We start from the raw sequence: 25,789 nt of genomic DNA, 5'->3' as shown, positions 1-25,789 counted from the left end.
TGCTTCTTCAGAGTTTTCAATAATCTTTCTTCTTCATGCTCTGAAAGGTTAGCACTAATAATAACAGGATATATCTTCTTTTCATCAAGATAAGCATATTTAAGATTATCAGGCAACGGTTTAAGCTCAAACACAGGATCACCCTTAGGTGGAGGGGGGTCCCCTAGGATTTCAACAGGCAAATTGTATTTTAGAATAGGTTCCTGTTTAAAGAATACTTCATCTATTTCCCTTCTTTCATTCATAAACATATCATTCTCATGGTCTAGCAAATATTGTTCTAAAGGATCACTAGGAGGTACGGAAATAGAAGCAAGACCAATAATTTCATCCTTACTAGGCAATTCTTCTTCACGGTGTTGTTTACTAAATTTAGAGAAATTAAACACACGAGTCATATCATCTAAGCCGACAGTAACAACATCCCTTGTGCAATCTATGGTAGCATTAATAGTATTCAAGAAGGGTCTACCAAATATAATGGGACAAAAGCTATCTTGTGGGGAATCAAGAACAAGAAAATTAGCAGGATATTTAGTTTTCTCACACAAGACTTCAACATATCTAACAATTCCCACTGGTGAAATAGTATCTCTATTAACAAGTTTAATAGTGACATCAATTTCTTCTAACTCAACAGGTGCAATGTCATGCATAATTTCTTTGTAAAATTCAATAGGTATTGCACTAGCACTAGCACCCATATCACATAAGCCATGATAACAATGATCTCCTATTTTAATAGAAATAACAGTTATGCCTACCACAGGTCTAGGTTTATCTGTATCACGGGGTTTAGCAATTCTAGTAGTTTCATTACAGAAGTAAATAACATGCCCATCTATATTATCAGACAAGAGATCTTTAACAATAGCAATATTAGGTTCAACTTTAACTTGCTCGGGAGGTGTATATGTTTTAATATTGCTTTTACGAACCACAGTTGAAGCTTTAGCATGATCCTTTATCCTAACAGGGAAAGGTGGTTTCTCAACATAACAAGTAGGAACAATAGGATCATTATAAGTGACAGTCTTTTCTTGAACTTTAATAGGTGCAGCTACTTTTACTTCTATGGGAGGATGATATTTAAACCACTTCTCCTTAGGGAGATCAACATAAGTAGCAAAAGATTCACACAAAGAAGCTACTATCTCAGAATCAAGTCCATATTTAGTGCTAAACTTACGGAAAATATCGGTATCCATAAAACATTTAACACAATCAAACTTAGGTGTCATACCTGACTCCTTACCTTCGTCGAGATCCCAATCTTCAGAGTTGCGTTTAATTCTATCCAATAAATCCATCTAACTCCAATAGTCTTCATCATAAAAGATCCAGCACAAGAAGTATCGAGCATGGTGTGATTATTTTCAAAAAAGCCGAGCATAAATTTTTTGAAGAATTGTTTCTCTTGGGAGCTCATGATTGGGGCATGAATATAACATTGATTTAAGCCTCCCCCAAGCTTGAGCGATGCTTTCTCCTTCGTGAGGCCAAAAATTATATATATAATTGCGGTCACGATGAACAAGATGCATAGGGTAATACTTTTGAAGAAATTCCAATTTCAATCTTCTATAGTTCCATGATCTCGTATCATCACATAGCCTATACCATGTCAATGTGTCTCCCTTCAAAGATAAAGGGAAGACCTTCTTCTTAGCAACATCATCGGGTATACCTGCAAGCTTAAATAATCCGCAAAATTCATCCACATATATTAGGTGTTCATCGGGATGCTTTGTTCCATCTCCTGTAAAAGGATTAGCTAGCAGTTTTTCTATCATACCCGAAGGATACTCATAAGGAATTTCATTTTCAATAGGTTCAGTAGGTTGAGGAGCAACTCTTTGCTCTACTGGTCGGGGTGAAGATACCCCGAACAAGCCCCTTAGAGGATTACTTTCCATAGTAACAAGTGACAGTAAATTTCAGCACACTATATAAATTTTTCCTTACCAAATTCCACCTACCAAAGGCGCTTCACTCCCCGGCAACGGCGCCAGAAAAGAGTCTTGATGACCCACAAGTATAGGGGATCTATCATAGTCCTTTCTATAAGTAAGAGTGTCGAACCCAATGAGGAGTAGAAGGAAATGATAAGCGGTTTTCAGCAAGGTATTCTCTGCAAGTACTGAAATAAGTGGTAACAGATAGTCTTGTGATAAGATAATTTGTAACGAGCAACAAGTGACAAAAGTAAATAAAGTGCAGCAAGGTGGCGGAATCCTTTTTGTAGCAAAGGATAAGCCTGGACAAACTCTTATATAAGGAAAAGCGCTCCCGAGGACACATGGGAATATCGTCAAGCTAGTTTTCATCACGTTCATATGATTCATGTTTGGTACTTTGATAATTTGACATGTGGGTGGACCGGTGCTTGGGTGATGTTCTTACTTGAACAAGCATCCCACTTATTATTAACCTCTATTGCAAGCATCCGCAACTACAACAAAAGTATTAAGGTAAACCTAACCATAGCATGAAACATATGGATCCAAATCAGCCCCTTACGAAGCAACGCATAAACTAGGGTTTAAGCTTCTGTCACTCTAGCAACCCATCATCTACTTATTACTTCCCAATGCCTTCCTCTAGGCCCAAAAAATGGTGAATTGTTATGTAGTCGACGTTCACATAACACCACTAGAGGCTAGACAACATACATCTCATCAAAATATCGAACAAATACCAAATTCACATGACTAATAATAGCAAGACTTCTCCCTTGTCCTCAGGAACAAATGTAACTACTCACAAAGCATATTCATGTTCATAATCAGAGGGGTAATAATATGCATAAAGGAACTGAACATATGATCTTCCACCAATTAAACCAACTAGAATCAACTACAAGGAGTAATTAACACTACTAGCAACCTACTAGCACCAATCCCAGACTTGGAGACAAGAATTGGATACAAGAGATGAACTAGGGTTTTGAGATGAGATGGTGCTGATGAAGATGTGGATGGAGATTGCCCTCTCCCGATGAGAGGAGCGTTGGTGATGACGATGGCGAAGATTTCCCCCTCCGGGAGGGAGGTTTCCCCGGCAAAATAGCTCTGCCGGAGCCCTAGATTGGTTCCGCCAAGGTTCCGCCTCGTGGTGGCGGAGTTTCGTCCCGAAAGGTTGCTTCTGGTTTTTTTCTCGACGAAAGACTTCATATAGCAGAAGATGGTCATCAGAGAGCCACCAGGGGGCCCACGAGGTAGGGGGCGCGCCCTAGGGGGGCGCCCCCCACCCTCGTGGACAGGGTGTCGGCCCCCTGGTCTTCATCTTTGGCGAGGAGTTTTCATTATTTATTATAAGGTATTCCGTGGAGTTTCAGGAATTTTGGAGTTGTGCAGAATAGGTCTCTAATATTTGCTCCTTTTCCAGCCCAGAATTCCAACTGCCGGCATTCTCCCTCCTTATGTAAACCTTGTAAAATAAGAGAGACTAGCCATAAGTATTGTGACATAATGTGAAATAACAGCCCATAGTGCAATAAATATCGATATAAAAGCATGATGCAAAATGGACGTATCAGAGGTATCCCTGGGCCCTCTCGGTAATGCACATCACTATAAGCCTTGCAAGTAATGTGACTAATGAGTTAGTTGCGGGATGATGCATTACGGAACGAGTAAAGAGACTTGCCGGTAACGAGTTTGAACTAGGTATGATGATACCGACGATAGAATCTCGGGCAAGTAACATACCGATGACAAAGGGAACAACGTATGTTGTTGTGCGGTTTGACCGATAAAGATCTTATTAGAATATGTAGGAACCAATATGAGCATCCAGGTTCTGCTGTTTGTTATTGACCGGAGAAGTGTCTCGGACATGTCTACATAGTTCTCGAACCCGTAGGGTCCGCACGCTTAACGTTCGATGACGATTGGTATTATGAGTTTATGTGATTTCATGTATCGAAGGTTGTTTGGAGTCCCGGATGAGATCACGGACATGACGAGGAGTCTCGAAATGGTTGAGACATAAAGATTGATATACTGGACCATGTTGTTCGGACACGGGAAGTATTCCGGAGAGTTTCGCATAAAACCAGAGTGCCGGAGGGTTACCAGAGTGCCGGAGGGTTACCGGACCCTCCCCCCCGGAAGTTAATGGGCCACCATGGGCCTTAGAGGAGAGAGGGCCGGCCAGGAGGTGGCGCACGCCCCCTAGTCTGAATTGGACAAGGGGTGGGGATGGCACCCCCCTCCTTCCTTCTCTCCCCCTCCTCCTTCCTTCCCCTCCTTGTTGGACTAGGAAAAGAGGGAACCTACTCCTAGCAGGAGTAGGATTCCCTCCCCCCTTGGGTGCACCCCTTGAGGCCGGCCGACCCCTCCTCCCCTCCTTTATATACGGGGGAGCAGGGCACCCCATAGACACAGAAGTTGATTTCTTAGCCGTGTGCGGTGCCCCCCTCCACAGGTTTCCACCTCGGTCATATTGTTGTAGTGCTTAGGTGATGCCCTACGTCGGTAACTTCATCATCACCGTCACCACGCCGTTGTGCTAACGAAACTCTCCATCGGCCTCAGCTGGATCTAGATTTCAAGGGATGTCACCGAGCTGAACATGTACAGATCATGGAGGTGCGTGTGTTCGGTACTTGATCGGTTGGATCACGAAGACGTTCGACTACATCAACCGCGTTGCTTAACGCTTCTGCTTTCGGTCTACGAGGGTTGTCGGGGATATACCCCGCGTTATGACCCAGCCAGAGTTATGACCCGTCTGGGACTTGGTAAACCGGTGGGTGTTAAGTCAGATGATAACTCGGCAGGTGTTAAGTCAGATGATAACCCGGCAGGTGTTAAGTCAGATGATAACCCGGCAGGTGTTAAGTCAGATGATAACCCGACAGGTGTTAAGTCAGATGATAACCCGGCAGGTGTTAAGTCATAACCCGACAGGCAATCATAACCCGACAGACAATCATAAACCAGCAGGAAGTCATAACCCGGCAAACCATCATAAACCGGCAGACAGTCATAACCCGGCAGACAGTGATAACTCGGTTGACAGTCATAAACCGACAGATAGAGTTGCCTGGGGTTATGAAGCCCGAGACGTTATGAATCCCATGAAGAGAAGTCAGAATAGTTTCAGTCTTAATCCAAGTTGGACTCTACGTGTAACCCGCCCCTTCAACATATATAAGGAGGGGCAGGTCACCCTAAGAGCACTACAAAAAAAATACACTTCTGTGATGATACGTGTTTGTCATAGTAGGTCGCTTTTTTGTCATGCATGTACATCCATGACAAATTTATGACAAAATCAAGATAGTCATACATGTGCTGTCCTAGAAGTGGCCATGACATTACCAAAATTATCATCATGGAAGTGTCCACTTCCATGACAATAAATCGCGCGTCACAGAAGTGCTTTCGTCAAGGGTGACCGACACGTGGCATCCACCGTAACGGAACGCCGTTAAGCTATCGGGTCGGGTTTTGGATCCGATAACCCGTTAATAGCCCCGACCAATGGGGATTTTCCACGTGTAAAATCATCATTGGCTAGAGGAAACACGTGTCGGCTCATCGTTGGGATAGATGTCATCCACTCACTGGACAGAAGGCGCCTATGATACGTCGACACGTGGCACAGCCCAACAGTGGCCCATTCCTGTGAAAAGGCCGGCCCATTTGACTTGGTCAAAAGCTGGCCGGCCGGCCCATGGAAAGCCTATTAACGGGCTGTTCGCATATAGCCCATTTACAGCCCGCTAACCCAAGGCCTGTTACGCCCTATCCGAATTAGGCCCAGTAGCGTCATCTGGGCCATCCAATATGATTCCAGCCCGTTTTCACTTCTGGCCCATGTATAGCCCATGACGTCTTTCGGCCCATATGAGGCCCTTTGTAACTCTTGGCTCATTAGCGGCCCGTGCTGAAACTGGCCCGTAATGAATAGTGTATCACTTTACACCCATTAACGGCCCATGGTGAAACTGGCCCATAATGAACAGTGTATCACTTTATACCCATTAACGACCCGTTATTCCGTTGGGCCATCTCCAGCCCATGTTATCTTTTGGCCTTCTCAGAGCCCATTTATTCTTGGGCTCATTTCCAGCATTCGTTTACTTACGGCCCATTACTGTCATTTTCTGCTTGTGGGCCAAATTCAGCCCGTGGTTATAGTCGGCCCGTTTGTGGTCCATTAATACGTTGGGCCGTTTTCATAGCGTCATTAAATACGGCCTACTAACAATGGCCCATTATGGTCGGCCCATGAACGGACGATTCCAACTCTAGCCCGTTTACAGCCAGAATGCGGTCTGTTTGGCCCATGTTTGGCCAATCGATCATATGGCCCGTATAAGGCCCATTGATGATACGACCCGTAGAAGGCCCATTGATGATACGGCCCATAGAAGGCCCACTATTTCTACGGCCCGTAGAAGGCCCACTGTTTCTACGGCCCGTAGAAGGCCCACTGTTTCTACGGCTCGTAGGAGGCCCGGTGTCACTACAGTAAATATTAGCCCATGGTTATTGTGGCCTAGTTTTAAAAAATAGGTTATTGCAGCCACTAGCAAACCGCAAAAAAAGAACTGCACTGACTACAAGCAAACAAATAAACAAGACAACAAGGAAATAAATAAGCAAGCAACTTACACTAGGCTATCACGACTATTACACATATTACATCCACTGGGCATCAAAGTTCGCCACCAGTGCAAATATAGGGAACACACCAGCATATAAACGCCGCAGCAAAACAAGTCCAGAACTGAAACCACTTCAGAAGAGCTCAAGAAACAATATCTTGGGTACCCATAATGTTGGCAAGATGCTTAGCAAGCTTATTAAGTTTCTCTTGTTTGGCGCTTAAGTCCTCCAGCGCTTGCTGTTGCACCAGAAAGTATGCATCTGAATTCTGCAGGGACTTCCTCAGTCCTTCGGCTTCCTGTCGCATAACATCTGATCGATGTCTTTCAACTTGAAGTTGAGACTCAAGAAGCCGAACTGATTCAAGCAATGAGTTCGAAGAGCTGGTGCCAGCAGTGGTAGCCAGTAACTCGAACACTACATCAAGACAAGACTTTGGGGTTGTCTCAATGTATTCAATATAGTTTTTATCAGCTTTCTTGGAGACCAACATGGATGTCTCACTATCTTGAACCTTATCTGCATTACTTCCTTTACCATTACATAACATGGTACTCTTCTCCAATATTTTATCCGCGTTCTAAAAGAGAAACAAACAAACACATCTCAGGTTTACAATGTAGTATATGAAACTCATTTTGATAAACCAGTTCAGTAGTAAGGTGGACAGGATAACAGCATGAAACAAACATATATCTATGTAGTATGGTCACTGTATGGTCTATATCATTCTAGTTTATGTTGCCAAATCAAGATAGGTACAGTTCGAAACATATCTATTTAAGACAAAGCAGCATAGACAGAATATAAGTGTGGGAAACTACACAGCAATAACAACACTTGTAATGTGCATGGCATGAGAACATAACTGTTTATTCAATTGAAATTGAAATCAACATAGAGCAAGTTATAACAGCAAACAGCCAAACACATTGAAGAAACAGGTTTAAAACATACCTGTTGCGCCATTGGAGTTTCAATTGCATCCTTCAAATTTGAAATTAGTTGGTATCAGTAAATACAGTGATGCAAGAGCAAAGTAGTATGAACCATAGCTACGGAACCTGACCTGAGAACAATTCTTCTTCTGCTTTAAGCGTTGACTTCGGGTTCGGAGTGGTGGTCCTCGTGATTTGGGCACTGCAGTTGCCTTACTAACTGCTCATGTTTGGGTGCTCTCTGGTGGAGACGGTGCTGTGTCAACGGGAACTGGGTGTCTATCTGTTGGGGTTCGGGTTAGAAGGGGTGTAGTTGGTTCTCTGTCCAACTGGGTAGGGGTACAATCTGCATGAGTGTGGGTTATGTGTGGTGGGGCTGGTTCTTGGGCAAGTACAACTGTGGTTCTATCTGCATCGACATGTAGCACGATCTTTTCTGAAGACCGTGTTTTTACTCCCATAGATACTGCCATCACTCCCTCCAATTGAAATGGCTGATAAACAAGAAAAGTAATTGAATGTACAGACATTGTAAGATAGACAGGTGCAATGGATAGTAGGGAAGAAAACAGGGCATGAAATAATTCACATTTATGTTGTCTAAGCAAACAGAATAGCAGGACATAATTTCACATATATGATGGCTAATTAAACAAGATAGCATGACACAATTTCACATGTATGATGGCTAACTAAACAGGATAGAATGACATACTTCAAAATATGATGACTATGTAAACAAGATGACATGATATAACTATACAATGTGTCTATTAAAGTGGTTGGCATGCCATAAATCACAAACATGCCGTCGATGGAAACATGATGGCATGATATAATTCACGGATAGAATGACATAATTTAAATATGATGACTGTAAACAGGATGAGATGATATAACTATATTATGTCTTTAGAAAATGGGTTGGCATGCCATAATTCAGATACATGCTGTCTATGTAAACATCATGGCATGACATAATTCAAATATATGATTTATATACTAAGGAAGTGAGCAGAGGGTAATCGCATATATGATGTGTCAACTAAGGAGATGACATTCAATATTGTGTATATGATGTAAAAACTAAGCATTGCAATACAACACATGCATTATATGAGTAATATAACCCTGCCAAGTTTGAGCATACACCTCAGGGGGGTAATAGAACTGGTCATCTGCCTCTGAATCCTCCTCTGAAGAGCTATCTGTAACCAGCAAGATATCTGCTTCAGCAGGTAGCATTGTCTGCTCTGAAGACCTTGTTTTCACTCCAGATTTCTCCATCACCAATTCAAATGGCTAATGCACGGGAAGAGCAGTTGAATATACAAACATTGTCGACAAAAGCAATGAGAAATACAAAAAAGGACGGCATGATATAATTCACATATATGACGCTTGCCTAAACAACATGGCATTGCATAATTCACATACATAATGCCTTGCAACAAGATAACATTGCATAATTCACATATATAATGTCTTGCAACAAGATGGCATTGCATAATTCACATATAGGGTAATTAGACACTAAACAGGTGGCATTCACACAAAGCATGTCTAAACTAAGCAAATGACATAGCAATGCAAGATACCATACGCACGATATGAGCAACATAACCCTGCCAAGTTAGGGCATGCACCTCGAGGGGGGGGGAATATGACTGGTCATCTGTCTCTGAATCCTCCTCTGAGGAGCTATCGGTAACCAGCAAGACATGCGCTTCGTCAGATAGCATTGTCTGCTCTGAAGACCTTGTTTCCACTCCAAATTTTTCCATGACCGTGCCAAATGGCTGATGCACAGGAAGAGTAATTGAATGTACTAAAATTGTTGACAAATTTAACACGTAATAAAAAATGATGGCATGATATAATTCACATATAAGATGACTGGCTAACCAGGGTGGCATTGCAAAATTCACATATATGATGCCTGGCTAGACAAGATGGCATTGGATGATTCACATATACGATAAAGAAACTAAACAGATGGCATTGACACAAAGCATGTCTAAACTAAGTAGATGACATCTTTAATGTATACAGTAAGCAATGCAAGGCACCATATGCATGATATTACCAACATCAACATGCCAAGTTAGAGTGAAGACCTCATGGGGTAAATAGGAGTGATCTTCTCCTTCTGAATCCCCCTCATAACAGTTATCTTCCTCTTGATTACGATCCGAAATGGGTGGAGGGGGCTGCCTTTGCGCCCACCATGGAACGACGTCTGCATGAAATTTTATTGCCACGCAAGGCTCGTCTCTTTTACTCTACATGATCAGCTCCATTGTGTACAATAACTGGCATGCATAGGAATAAAACATAGTGAGATTATGTAAGGAGTGCATGCACAAATCCAGAGTGATGGTAGCAAACTGTGGATAGACCCAAAACCAATGATAGCAAGCAGATAATAGCTTCAGTTAAAAAATACAGATAATGGCTCCTTTAATGTTTGTTTGCACCCAACATGAAACTCATAGTAGACACCGGAGATTAACCAGATAGTAGACAGATAGTACTGATTGTTGCCCCAATATGTACCCCACAACCATTTAAAAACTCAAGTTTCAGCATTAGTTTGGACCTGACTCGGAGTCTAATAGGTGAACACGACGATAATGTAGCATGTCATCATATTAAGCAATGCATAATGTAAGCAGACACGGAAGAGTGTGACCTCTCTTGCGGACCCGTGTAGTCCTCAAGGTCATCTGCTCAGTTGATGATGGTAATGCAGTTGCCGTGGCTGCCGGCGGCGGTGAAGAAGATCTAAGGCGGCGAAAGACAGTCTGGAGAGCGGATCCCTGCTGTGGTGAACCCTTCCGTCGTTGGAGCAGCTGAGCTGGGGTGGAACACAGTGCCGCAGGAGTAGGACAAACCACACAAGGTTTTCTTTAACACATATCTATAACAGAAGTAATTGAGTAAGGGCTTGTTTGAATTTGAGGATTCTAACAATGCAGGGATAGGAAATAGACAGGAATAGGATAGGAATGCACGTGCAAAACAGAGAATTTAAAAACACGGAACTTCTGCCAATCTGGGTGTTTGATTCACAACAATTGGAAGATCACAGGATGCAAAAAAGCATGGTGAGATTAAGTCAAACCACAAGAAAATGTACGGTTATAATGCTATTATGCTACTATCTCTTAGTCTTGTGCTTGATGAATAGGAATATGAAAAGGAGGAGAGGTGGAAATTAGAATTCCTACGGTTTTTCTTTTAAGGAGACACTAAAGGAACAAATCCTACAGTTTTCCTTTGCTCCATTCCTTTGCACCAAATTCATGAAAAGTAGTACCATAGGAAACTTTCCAATTCCGATGTTTTTCATTCACTTTTCCTTTCAAGCACTGGCGATTCTAGTAGGCACGCTTGAGCAAGGAAAATCCTACACTAAAAAATGTTTTTGTGCTACTTCTATTACTTTGGACCCAGGCCACTGCCATACTAGCTCAACTCCCAGGCCCATCGACAAATGCACAGCTCAAACGCGCAGAGATAAATAATGATGGCGTTCAATAGAGTCCATCACGGATAGCTAAGTTGCCTGGTACCTCACTGCTTGTCATATAGTAGGATAAAATAATCGTATTTCCCGTTACTACGAGTGCTCTTTGGACAATATATATAACATGTAGAGTAAAAAAGAGATGCAACAAGTGTACAACCTCTTTGGTGAAGCCATGTCGATCACAGCGTGATTGGGTTGGCCGGTGAGGATGCTCCGGCTGACTTGGCTGTCGGAGGAGGGGAAGAAGATCTTAGGCGTCTGGAGATGGAGCCCGAGGTACTGCTCTGCTGTGATGGAGGGTTTCGTCGTTGGAGCAGCTCCGGTGAGTTGTACGACGCCGAGGCTGAAGCAGGACAAGAGAGACAACAAACAATGTTAACCTGAGTGGAATTCTAATAGCACCTCCAATACATGAAGTAAAATACATAAACACAAAGTGCTAGATGTAAAATACATCAGCCGCTCATCTCCGAACTTAACTGTCGAAACTGAATTTAACTGTCGAAACTGAACTTAACTATCAAAACTGAACTTAACTGTCGAAACTGAATTTTGCTGTCGAAACTGAACGCACTAGCAAGGTGAGGCTACACGTCGGTCGACTGACTTTTTCATCTCTGGTTAGTCGATTTTGCAGCTGTTGGATACAAAATTAAGGGCCTGCGGTTCATCTTCAACCTCCACCCCCTGAGCCGGCCAAACAGCAGCCCCCCGCCGCCCGCGGCCGGCGGTGCGCCACCCCGCCCGCCTCGAAAACACCCCCACCGTCGGTCCACCACCGCCCTGGCCATCCCTCTAGGCCCCCCCGTGCCGAGCTTTTTCCCCGGCGATCCCCACGCCACCGCCCCGCCAATGCCCCGCCACCGCTGGCGACCACCGCCCCCATCCTGAACCCTAAGATAGATAGTGGGTTACCTCTCTGATGAGCCCCCCTCCCCGCTGCGGCTGGTTCTTCCTTCACCCCGGCGGCATCGGAGTGAAGTGTAGCTAAATCGGAGCAGCATCGCAAGCAAGAGCAAGAGCGAGAGCAGCAGCAAGAGCAAGAGCAATAGCAAGAGCAGACCAGGTAGGGGACCGAGAGCAAGAGCAGAGCAGCAGCGTGAGCGAGAGCTAAAGCAGCAACAAGTCCTACTAATGTGGATGTCGCCGCCGAGGGAGCGACGCCGTGGAGGAAGTGGCCAGCGCCGCCGCCGTGGATGGAGCCGCGCCGTGTCGGCTCGGGACCGAGCGCTAGCAGCACCGTGAGATCGAATCAAGAAGAAAATGCGGCGATTAGTGTACAACCTCTTTGGTGGCGCCGATTAGGCCGCAGCTTTATCCGAGGAAACGGTGATGATGATGCTCTTTCGGTGGTGCAGGTGAAGACGGCGGTGTGGGAACGGAGGTGGCGCCAAACACGAGGGGAACGTCAGGGCAGCTCCTTAGAGGTGGAGGATGGTGTGGCTGAACCAGCGGGACGATGAGATCGACGACGGATCCTCATCCGGTACAGTGGATGAGGGACGTCGAGGTGTTGTTGTGGACGATGTCGTCGGGGAAGAGGCTCCGGCTGGGTGGCGGACGGGGCAGGGTGTGCGGTTTCGTCGCGGGTTTTCGCGGCCTCGGTGTACGAATGGGTAACCCGGCAGGTGTTAAGTCAGATGATAACCCGGCAGGTGTTAAGTCAGATGATAACCCGGCAGGTGTTAAGTCAGATGATAACCCTGCAGGTGTTAAGTTAGATGATAACCCAACAGGTGTTAAGTCAGATGATAACCCGACAGGTGTTAAGTCAGATGATAACCCGGCAGGTGTTAAGTCATAACCCGGCAGACAATCATAAACCGACAGGAAGTCATAACCCGACAGACCATCATAACCCGGCAGACAGTGATAACTCGGTTGACAGTCATAAATCGGCAGATAGAGTCGCCTGGGGTTATGAAGCCCGAGACGTTATGAAGCCCATGAAGAGAAGTCAGAATAGTTTAAGTCTTAATCCGAGTTGGACTCTACATGTAACCCGCCCCTTCAACATATATAAGGAGGGGCAGGGCACCCCAAGAGGGGGGGAATAATCTTAGGGCTGGACATAACTAGGAGGGCCGGTTTACGATGACTCCCTCATGATCATAATAAGACCTAGCCACAAACAGCATGTAGGGTTATTACCGGACGATGTTTCCCGGGGCCCGAAGCTGTCTAAATCCTTGTCTTGTGCGTTGATCCGCCTCGCGTCTCTCGATTCTGACCAACCCCTTCAAGCTACCGCATAGATGCGTTGGCCTCACGACTAAGTCTTCACACTAGGACATCTGTCGTGACAATTCCACGACAAGGGTATGTGAACACACTCTCCCCACTCGTTGCTATGCTTCTCCTAGATAGATCTTGCATGATCGTAGGAATTTTTTTGAAATACTATGTTACCCAACAGTCCTAGCAGACAGGAGCTTTCTGGCGCTAAAGTCAGGGAGCAATCATCCGTCCCGAAAGTCCTCCCCTTATTTTTTTCTAGGTCAAAATGACTTATACACCAGAAGTGGGGGACCGGAGGTGGGCCGAGGAGGGCACAACCCACTAGGGCGCGTCTTGGCTGCCTGGCGCGCCCAGGTGGGTTGTGCCCACCTAGTGTGCCCCCTCTAGTAGTTATTTGCTCCAATATTCATCATATATTCCAAAACAATTCCCCGTAAATTTTCAGCTCATTTGGAGATGTGTAGAATAGGTAATTCCGACGTAGCTTTTTCAGGTCCAAAATTCCAACTGCGGACATTCTCCCTCTTTGTGTAAACCTGGCATATTATGAGAGAAAATACATTAGAATTACTCCATAAAGCATTATTATGCATAAAAACATTGTAAATAATAGTAGGAAAACATGATGCAAAATGGATGTATCAAGTTTCATCGTGTTTGGACTCCGTTTGGTATTGATTTTCTGAAAAACAAAAAACATGAAAAAATAGAAACTGGCACTGGACACTAAGTTAATAGGTTAGTTCCCAAAAATAATATAGAGAACATACAAGATTGATAATATAATAGCATGAAACAATAAAAAAATTATAGATATGTTGGAGTTGGAGACGTATCAGCCGACGCTGCCGAGGTAGTGCAGAATGCGACCGCGCGCCTTGGGCATGGGCGGCGCACGGTGCTCCTCCTTGACGACGCGTCGGGGCTGCGGTGAGAGTCGCTCCTTGTTGACGTGATGTCCGATTTGGACACCGCGGGTGCGCGACGGCGGCGAAGAGCATGGAGGGGATGTCGGCTTCGGCTTCACGGGGAGGAGCGAGGCCATTGATGTGGACGACAAAGCGACGAAGAATCAATTCCATCCGGTCTTTGAACTTCGCATCGGTGGCGGCGTAGACCTGGACAGGCACCACAAGAACAGACTGCTGATGCGGCAGCTGCTAGTCCTCCTCGACGCCGGAGGAGATGACGATCTCTACTTCATCGGGGAGCCACTAGTCAATGAGGACGATGGCCCTGGAGTTCGAGGGCGGCATCGCCACGACCTGCCAGATCCCGCCCCGGAACCGCCTGCTACCGCCGAAATAGCTAGCAGGTGGAGTGATAGCTATCAGTAAATGAACATGCCTTCCTCGCTTGGCACTTTCTAGACCTGGGCCCGTTGCTATTTCTCGTGAAGCCAACTACTGAAAGAATCCCAAAACAGTTTTGCCCGGGAAACCTCTATGTACAGGTGGGTTTTGTCAGCTGGAAAAGGGCGTGGTACAACATCGCGTATGCAGCGAGCCCAGGCAAGTTCCCAGGGTCGCTGGCGCTGGCTCCGCCCTTGGCCGGAGATGTGGAGGGATATGAACGGGGAGAGGAGAGGAGGACAAGGAGGAGGAGGATGCGATGTGAACGAAGCCGGAGCGCGGATTATATATCCGACGCCAGGCCATGCGAAGGGCCGGTTAGCCGCTTCAATGCAGCGGAGTGGCCGGAGTTGGTTGTATCTATGTTGAAGCGGCGGCTGCTGATTGCTTGTATCTATGTTGGTAATTCCCTGAAGAGGAGGGGATAATGTAGCACAACAAAGGTAAGTATTTCCCTCAGTTATGAAACCAAGGTTATTAATCCAGTAGGAGAACCAAACAACACTACGTAAACAACACCTACACACAATCAACAAATACTTTCAACCCAACGCGTGAAGGGGTTGTCAATCCCTCAGCAGTATTGAGATATATTAAATTGTAGGAGATTTGATAAATAGATCTAAGCAAAAAAACAAAATAAAATAAATAAAAGAAAATTGCAGCAAGGTATTTTTCATTTTAGTAGGATAGGTAATAGACCCGGGGCCGTAGTTTTCACTAGAGGCTTCTCTCAAGAAAATAGTGAAGGAAATATGCCCTAGAGGCAATAATAAAGTTATTATTTATTTCCTTATATCATGATAAATGTTTATTATTCATGCTAGAATTGTATTAACCGGAAACATGATACATGTGTGAATACATAGACAAACAAAGTGTCACTAGTATGCCTCTACTTGACTAGCTCATTTATCAAAGATGGTTATGTTTCCTAACCATAGACATGAGTTGTCATTTGATTAACGGGATCACATAATTAGGAGAATGATGTGATTGACTTGACCCATTCCGTTAGCTTAGCACTTGATCGTTTAGTATGTTGCTATTGCTTTCTTCATGACTTATACATGTTCCTATGACTATGAGATTATGCAACTCCCGTTTACCGGAGGAACACTTTGTGTGCTACCAAACGTCACAACATAACTGGGTGATTATAAAGGTGCTCTATAGGTGTCTACGAAGGTACTTGTTGAGTTGGCGTATTTCGAGATTAGGATTTGTCATCCGACTGTCGGAGAGGTATCTCTAGGCCTACTCGGTAATGCACATCACTATAAGCCTTGCAAGCATTGTAACTAATGAGTTAGTTGCGGGATGATGTATTACAAAACGAGTAAAGAGACTTGCCGGTAACGAGATTGAACTAGGTATTGAGATATCGACGATCGAATCTCGGGCAAGTAACATACCGATGACAAAGGGAACAACGTATGTTGTTATGCGGTTTGACCGATAAAGATCCTCGTAGAATATGTAGGAACCAATATGAGCATCCAGGTTCTGATATAGGTTATTGACCGGAGACGTGTCTCGGTCATGTCTACATAGTTCTTGAACCCATAGGGTCCGCACGCTTAAAGTTCGGTGACGATCGGTATTATGAGTTTTTGTGTTTTGATGTACCGAACATAGTTCGGAGTCCCGGATATGATCACGGACATTACGAGGAGTCTCGAAATGGCCGAGACGTAAAAATCGATATATTGGATGACAATATTTGGATAGCGGAATGATTCCGGGTGAGATCGGAAATATACCAGAGCACCAGGAGGTTATCGGAACCCCCCGGGAGGTATATGGGCCTTATTGGGCTTTAGTGGAAAGGAGGGGAAAGGAGCAAGGGGGGTGCCCCCCCCCATCCCAATCCAAATTGGGAGGGGGGCCGGGCCCCCTTTCCTTCCTCCCTCCTTCCTCTTCCTTCCCTCTCCTACTCCAAGTTGGAAAGGGGGGAATCCTACTCCCGGTGGGAGTAGGACTCCCCTTGGCGTGCCTCTCCCTGGCTGGCCGCCTCCTCCCCCTTGCTCCTTTATATACGGGGGCAGGGGGCACCCCATAGACACAACAATTGATCATTGATCTCTTAGCCATGTGCGGTGCCCCCCTCCACCATAATCCACCTCGATCATATCGTAGCGGTGCTTAGGCGAAGCCCTGCGTCGGTAGCATCATCATCACCGTCACCACGCCGTCGTGCTGACGAAACTCTCCTGTGAAGCTTTGGTGGATCGGAGCTCGCGGGACGCCATCGAGTTAAACGTGTGCAGAACTCGGAGGTGTCGTGCATTCGGTACTTGGAGGTCGGATCGTGAAGACGTACAACTACATCAACCGCGTTGTGCTAACGCTTCCGCATTCGGTCTACGAGGGTACGTAGACACACTCTCCCCTCTCATTGCTATGCATCACCATGATCCTGTGTGTGATTAGGAAAATTTTGAAATTACTACGTTCCCCAACAGTGGCATCCGAGCCAGGTTTTATGCGTAGATGTTATATGCACGAGTAGAACACAAGTGAGTTGTGGGCGATACAAGTCATACTTCTTACCAGCATGTCATACTTTGGTTCGGCGGTATTGTTGGATGAAGCGGCCCGGACCGACATTACGCGTACGCTTACACGAGACTGGTTCTACCGACGTGCTTTGCACACAGGTGGCTGGCGGGTGTCAGTTTCTCCAACTTTAGTTGAACCGAGTGTGGCTACGCCCGGTCCTTGTGAAGGTTAAAACAACACTAACTTGACGAACTATCGTTGTGGTTTTGATGCGTAGGTAAGAACGGTTCTTGCTCAGCCCATAGCAGCCACGTAAAACTTGCAACAACAAAGTAGAGGACGTCTAACTTGTTTTTGCAGGGCTTGTTGTGATGTGATATGGTCAAGACGTGATGAGATATAAGTTGTTGTATGAGATGATCATGTTTCGTTGAAGTTATCGACAACTGGCTGAAGCCTTATGGTTGTCTCTTTATTGCATAAGATGCAAGTGCCATGTAATTGCTTTACTTTATCGCTATGCGATTGCAAAAGCAATAGCTGGTGAGACGACCATGTGACGACACGTTGATAAAAGATCAAGATGATGGAGATCATGGTGTCATGCCAGTAACAATGGAGATCATGATAGTACTTTGGAGATGGAGATCAAAAGCACAAGATGATGATGGCCATATCATGTCACATATTTGGATTGCATGTGATGTTTATCTTTTATACATCTTATGTTTGCTTAGTTTGACGGTAGCATTATAAGATGATCTCTCACTAAATTTCAAGGTAAAAGTGTTCTCCCTGAGTATGCACCGTTGCCAAAGTTCGTCGTGCCGAGACACCACGTGATGATCGGGTGTGATAAGCTCAACGTTCATCTACAACGGGTGTAAGACAGTTTTGCACACGCAGAATACTCGGGTTAAACTTGACGATCCTAGCATATGTAGATATGGCTCGAAACACTGAGACCGAAAGGTCGAGCTTGAATCATATAGTAGATATGATCAACATAGTGATGTTCACCATTGAAAACTACTCCATCTCACGTGATGATCGGACATGGTTTAGTTGATTTGGATCACGTGATCACTTAGATGATTAGAGGGATGTCTATCTAAGTGGTAGTTCTTAAGTAATATGATTAATTGAACTTAAATTTATCATGAACTTAGTCCTTATAGTATTTGCATATCTATGTTGTAGATCAATAGCTCGCACATAGCTTCCATGTTTATTTTGATATGTTCCTAGAGAAAAATAAATTGAAAGATGTTAGTAGCAATGATGCGGATTGGATCCGTGATCTGAGGATTATCCTCATTGCTGCACAGAAGAATTATGTCCTTGATGCACCGCTAGCTGACGGACCTATTGCAGGAGCAGATACAGACGTTATGAACGTTTGGTAAAGCTCGGTATGATGACTACTTGATAGTTTAGTGCACCATGCTTTATGGCTTAGAACCGGGACTTCAAAAATGTTTTGAACGCCACGGAGCATATAAGATGTTCCAAGAGTTGAAATTAGTATTCCATACTCATGCCCGTGTCGGGAGGTAGGAGACCTCTGACAGTACTTTGCCTATAAAGATGGAGGAGAATAGCTCAACCAGTGAGCATGTGCTCAGATTGTCTGGGTACTGCAATTGCTTGAAAGTAGGAGTTAATCTTCCAGATAAGATAGTAATTGACAAAGTTCTCTAGTCACTATCACCAAGTTACAAGAACTTGGTGATGAACTATAATATGCAAGGGATAACGGAAATGATTTCCAAGCTCTTCGTGATGCAAAAATCAACGAAGGTAGAAATCAAGAAAAGCATCAAGTGTTGATGGTTGACAAGACCACTAGTTTGAAGAAAAGGGCAAAGGAAAGAAGGGGAACTTCAAGAAGAACGGCAAGCAAGTTGCTGCTCAAGTTAAGAAGCCCAAGTCCAGATCTAAGCCTGAGACTAAGTGCTTCTGCTGCAAAGGAACTGGTCACTGGAAGCAGAACTGCCCCAAGTATTTGGTGGATAAGAAGGATGGCAAAGTGAACAAAAGTATATTTGATATACATGTTATTGATGTGTACTTTGATAGTGTTTATAGCAACCCCTCAGTATTTGATACTAGTTCGGTTGCTGAGATTAGTAACTCGAAACGGGAGTTGCAGAATGAATAGAGACTAGTTAAGGGTGAAGTAATGATGTGTGTTGGAAGTGGTTCCAAAATTGATATGATCATCATCGCACACTCCCTATACTTTCGGGATTAGTGTTGAACCTAAATAAATGTTATTTGGTGTTTGCGTTAAGCATGAATATGATTTGATCAAGTTTATTGCAATACGGTTATTCATTTAAAGTCAGAGAATAATTGTTGTTCTGTCTACATGAATAAAACCTTCAATGGTCATACACCCAAGGTGAATGGTTTATTGAATCTCGATCGTAGTGATACACATATTCATAATATTGAAACCAAAAGATGCAAGTTAATAATGATGGTGTAACTTATTTGTGGCACTGCCGTTTCGGTCACATTGGTGTAAAGCGCATGAAGAAAATCCATGCTGATGGGCTTTTGGAATCACTTGATCATGAATCGGTTGATGCTTGCGAACTATGCCTCATAGGAAAGATGACTAAGACTCCGTTCTCCGGAACAATGGAGCGAGCAACTGACTTATTGGAAATAATGCATACTGATGTATGCGGTCTGATGAGTGTTGAGACTCACAGCGGGTATCGTTATTTTCTGACCTTCACAGATGATTTGAGTAAGATATGGGTATATATACTTGATGAAACATAAGTCTGAAACATTTGAAAAGTTCAAAGAATTTTAGAGTGAAGTGGAAAATCATCGTAATAAGAAAATAAAGTTTTTACGATCTGATCGTGGAGGAGAATATCTGAGTTACGAGTTTGGTCTTCATTTGAAACAATGCGGAATAGTTTCGCAACTCACGCCACCTGGAACACCACAACGTAATGGTGTGTCCGAACGTCGTAATCGCACTTTACTAGATATGGTGCGATCTATGACGTCTCTTACTGATTTACCGCTATCGTTTTGGGGTGATGCATTAGAGACAGCTGCATTCACGTTTAATAGGGCACCATCTAAATCCGTTGAGATGACACCGTATGAACTATGGTTTGGCAAGAAACCAAAGTTGTTGTTTCTAAAAGTTTGGGGTTGCAATGCTTATGTGAAAAAGTTTCATCCTGATAAGCTCAAACCCAAATCGGAGAAATGTGTCTTCATAGGATACCCAAAGGAAACAGTTGGGTACACCTTCTATCACATATCCGAAGGCAAGACATTTGTTGCTAAGAATGGATCCTTTCTAGAGAAGGAGTTTCGCTCGAAAGAAGTGAGTGGGGGGAAAGTAGAACTTGATGAGGTAACTGTACCTGCTCCCTTATTGGAAAGTAGTTCATCACAGAAATATGTTCCTGTGACTCCTACACCAATTAGTGAGGAAGCTAATGATGATGATCATGTAACTTTAGATCAAGGTTACTACCGAACCTCGTAGGTCAACCAGAGTGAGATCCGCACCAGAGTGGTACGGTAATCCTGTTCTGGATGTCATGTTACTTGACCATGACAAACCTACGAACTATGAGGAAGCGATGATGAGCCCAGATTCCGCGAAATGGCTTGAGGCCATGAAAGTTGCGATAGGATCCATATATATAAGAACACATTATGGACTTTGATTGACTTGCCCGATGATCAGTGAGTCATTAAGAATAAATGGATCTTCAAGAGGAAGACGGACGCTGATAGTAGTGTTACTATCTACAAAGCTCGAATTGTCGCAAAATGTTTTCGACAAGTTCAAGGTGTTGACTACGATGGGATTTTCTCACTCGTAACAATGCTTAAAAGTCTGTCCGAATCATGTTAGCGGTTGCCGCATTTTATGAAATCTGGCAAATGGATGTCAAAACTGTATTCCTTCATGGATTTCTTAAAGGAAGAATTGTATATGATGCAACCAGAAGGTTTTGTCGATCCTAAAGGTGCTAACAAAATGAGCAAGCTCCAGCGACCCATCTATGGACTGGTGCAAGCATCTCGGAGTTGGAATATACACTTTGATGAGTTGATCAAAGCATATGGTTTTATACAGACTTGCGGTGAAGCCTGTATTTACAAGAAAGTGAGTGGGAGCACTACAACATTTCTGATAAGTATATGTGAATGACATATTGTTGATCGGAAATAATGTAGAATCTTCTAGAAAGCATAAAGGAGTGTTTGAAAAGAGTTTTTCAAAGAAAGACCTCGATGAAGCAACTTACACATTGAGCATCAAGATCTATAGAGATAGATCAAGACGCTTGATAAGTTTTTTTTCAATAAGCACATACCTTGACAAGATTTTGAAGTAGTTCAAAATGGAACAGTCAAAGAAGGAGTTCTTGCCTGTGTTGCAAGGTGTGAAGTTGAGTAAAGACTTAAAACTTGACCACAGCAGAAAACAGAAAGAGAATGAAAAGTCATTCCCTATGCCTCAGTCATAGGTTCTATAAAGTATGCTATGTTGTTTACCAGTCCTATTGTATACCTTTGCATCATTCTGGCAAGGGAGTACAATAGTGATCTAAGAGTAGATAACTAGACAGCGGTCAAAATTATCCTTAGAGGGCTAAGGAAATATTTCTCGGTTATGGAGGTGATAAAAGAGTTTGTCGTAAAGAGTTACGTCGATGCAAGCTTTTACATCGATCTAGATGACTCTAAGTCTTGATCTGCATACATATTGAAAGTGGGAGCAATTAGCTAGAGTAGCTCCGTGCAGAGCATTGTAGACATAGAAATTTGCGAAATACATATGGATCTAAATGTTGTAGACCCGTTGACTAAGCCTCTTCCACGAGCAAAACATGATCAGCACCAAGGCTCCATGGGTGTTAGAATCATTAATGTGTAATCTAGATTATTGACTCTAGTGCAAGTGGGAGACTGCTACCTCTTGAGCACTGCGTTGGATTTCCCCGAAGAGGAGAGGATGATGTAGCAAAGTAGCGTAAGTATTTCCCTCAGTTTTTGAGAACCAAGGTATCAATCCAGTAGGAGGCTACGCGCGAGTCCCTCGTACCTACACAAAAACAATAGCTCAACGCAACCAACGCGCTTAGGGGTTGTCAATCCTTTCACGGTCACTTACGAAAGTGAGATCTGATAGAGATGATAAAATATTTTTGGTATTTTTGGTATAGAGATGCAAAGTGAAAAGTAAAAGGCAAAGTAAAAAAGCAAAGCAATAATAAAGTGATGGAGATTGATATGATGAGAAAGAGACCCGGGGGCCATAGGTTCCACTAGTGGCTTCTCTCAAGAGCATAAGTATTCTACGGTGGGTGAACAAATTACTGTTGAGCAATTGACAGAATTGAGCATAGTTATGAGAATATCTAGGTATTATCATGTATATAGGCATCACGTCCGAGACAAGTAGACCGACTCTTGCCTGCATCTACTACTATTACTCCACTCATCGACCGCTATCCAGCATGCATCTAGAGTATTCAGTTAAAAACAGAGTAACGCCTTAAGCAAGATGACATGATGTAGAGGGATAGTTTCATGCAATATGATAAAAAAACCATCTTGTTATCCTCGATGGCAACAATACAATACGTGCCTTGCCGCCCCTTCTGTCACTGGGAAAGGACACCGCAAGATCGAACCCAAAGCTAAGCACTTCTCTCATGGCAAGAAAAACCAATCTAGTAGGCCAAACCAAACTGATAATTCGAAGAGACTTGCAAAGATAACCAATCATACATAAAAGAATTCAGAGAAGATTCAAATATTATTCATAGATAGATTGAATCATAAACCCACAATTCATCGGTCTCAACAAACACACCGCAAAAAGAAGATTACATCGAATAGATCTCCACGGGAGAGGGGGAGAACATTGTATTGAGATCCAAAAAGAGAGAAGAAGCCATCTAGCTACTAACTATGGACCCGTAGGTCTGAAGTAAACTACTCACACTTCATCGGAGGGGCTTGGATGATGACATAGAAGCCCTCCGGGATCGATGCCCCCTCCGGCGGAGCTCCGGAACAGGCCCCAAGATGGGATCTCATGGATACAGAAAGTTGCGGCGGTGGAATTAGGTTTTTGGCTCTGTCCCCGATCGTTTGGGGGTGCATAGGTATATATAGGAGGAAGGAGTACGTCGGTGGAGCTTCGAGGGGCCCACGAGGCAGGGGGCGCGCCCTCCACCCTCGTGACCGCCTCGTGGCTTTCTTGACAGAGGGTCCAAGTCTCCTAGGTCTTATCCGATGAGAAAATCACGTTCCCGAAGGTTCCATTCCGTCTGGACTCTGTTTGATATTATGTTTCTCCGAAACACTGAAATAGGCAAAAAACAACAATTCTGGGCTGGGCCTCCGGTTAATAGGTTAGTCCCAAAAATAATATAAAAGTGGAAAATAAAGCCCAATATGGTCCAAAACTGTAGATAATATAGCATGGAGCAATCAAAAATTATAGATACGTTGGAGACGTATCAAGCATCCCCAAGCTTAATTCCTGCTCGTCCTCGAGTAGGTAAATGATAAAAGGAGAATTTTTGATGCGGAGTGCTACTTGGCATAATTTTAATGTAATTCTTCTTAATTGTGGTATGAATATTCATATCCGAAAGATTCAAGACAAAAGTTCATATTGACATAAAAATGATAATACTTCAAGCATACTAACTAAGCAATTATGTCTTCTCAAAATAAGATGGCCAAAGAAAGTTCATCCCTACAAAATCATATAGTTTAGTCATGTTTCATTTTCGTCACACAAGAATGCTCTCATCATGCACAACCCAGATGACAAGCCAAGCAATTGTTTCATACTTTAGTAATCTCAAACCTATAAACTTTCACGCAATATATGAGCGCGAGCCATGGACATAGCACTATGGGTGGAATAGAATATAATGAGGGGGGTTATGTGGAGAAGACAAAAAGGAGAAAGTCTCACATCAACGAGGCTAATCAATGGGCTATGGAGATGCCCACCGATTGATGTTAATGCAAGGAGTAGGGATTTCCATGCAACGGATGCACTAGAGCTATAAATGTATGAAAGCTCAACAAAAGAAACTAGTGGGTGTGCATCCAACTTGCTTGCTCACTAAGACCTAGTGCACTTGAGGAGGCCCATTGTTGGAATATACAAGCCAAGTTCTATAATGAAAAATTCCCACTAGTATATGAAAGTGATAACATGAGAGACTCTCTACTATGAAGATCATGGTGCTACTTTGAAGCACAAGTGTGGTAAAAGGATAGTAACATTGTCCCTTCTCTCTTTTTCTCTTAATTTTTTTGGGCCTTCTATTTTTTATGGCCTTTCTCTTTTCTTTGGGCCTTCTCTTTTTTATGGCCTTTTTTTATTATTCCTCACTTGGGACAATGCTCTAATAATGATGATCATCACACTTCTATTTATTTACAACTCAATGTTTACAACTCGATACTAGAACAAGGATGACTCTATATGAATGCCTCCGGCGGTGTACCGGGATATGCAATGAACCAAGAGTGACATGTATGAAAGAATTATGAACGGTGGCTTTGCCACAAATACTATGTCAACTACATGATCATGCTAAGCAATATGACAATGATGAATGTGCCATGATGAACGGAATGATGGAAAGTTGCATGGCAATATATCTCGGAATGGCTATGTAAATGCCATAATAGGTAGGTATGGTGGCTGTTTTGAGGAAGATATAAAGAGGTTTATGTGTGAAAGATCATATCATATCACGGGGTTTGGATGCACCGGCGAAGTTTGCGCCAACTCTCAATGTGAGAAAGGGCAATGCACGGTACCGAAGAGGCTAGCAAGGATGGAAGGGTGAGAGTGTGTATAATCCATGGACTCAACATTAGTCATAAAGAACTCACATACTTATTGCAAAAATCTACAAGTCATCAAAAACCTCGGCACTACGCGCATGCTCCTAGGGGGATAGATTGGTAGGAAAAGACCATCGCTCGTCCCCGACCGCCACTCATAAGGAAGATAATCAAATAACACCTCATGTTTCAAATTTGTTGCATAACGTTTACCATACGTGCATGCTATGAGACTTGCAAACTTCAACACAAGTATTTCTCAATTTCACAACTACTCAACTAGCATGACTTTGATATTATTACCTTCGTATCTCAAAACAATCATCAAGCAACAAACTTTTCTTAGTATTCAACACACTCATAAGAAAGTTTTATTATTAATCTTGCATACCAAGCATATTAGGATTTTAAGAAAATTACCATGCTATTATGACTCTCAAAATAATATAAGTGAAGCATGAGAGATCAATAGTTTCTATAAAACAAATCCACCACCATGCTCTAAAAGATATAAGTGAAGCACTAGAGCAAAACTATAAAGCTCAAAAGATATAAGTGAAGCACATAGAGTATTCTATCAAATTCAAAATTATGTATGGCTCTCTAAAAAGGTGTGTAAAGAAAGGATGATTGTGGTAGACTAACAAGCAAAGACTCAAATCATAAAAGACGCTCCAAGCAAAACACATATCATGTGGTGAATAAAAATATAGCTCCAAGTAAAGTTACCAA

Source organism: Triticum dicoccoides, chromosome 5A (assembly GCF_002162155.2).
Source record: "Triticum dicoccoides isolate Atlit2015 ecotype Zavitan chromosome 5A, WEW_v2.0, whole genome shotgun sequence".
NCBI classification, from domain to species: Eukaryota; Viridiplantae; Streptophyta; class Magnoliopsida; order Poales; family Poaceae; genus Triticum; species Triticum dicoccoides.
Note: the sequence above shows the minus strand (reverse complement) of the source record.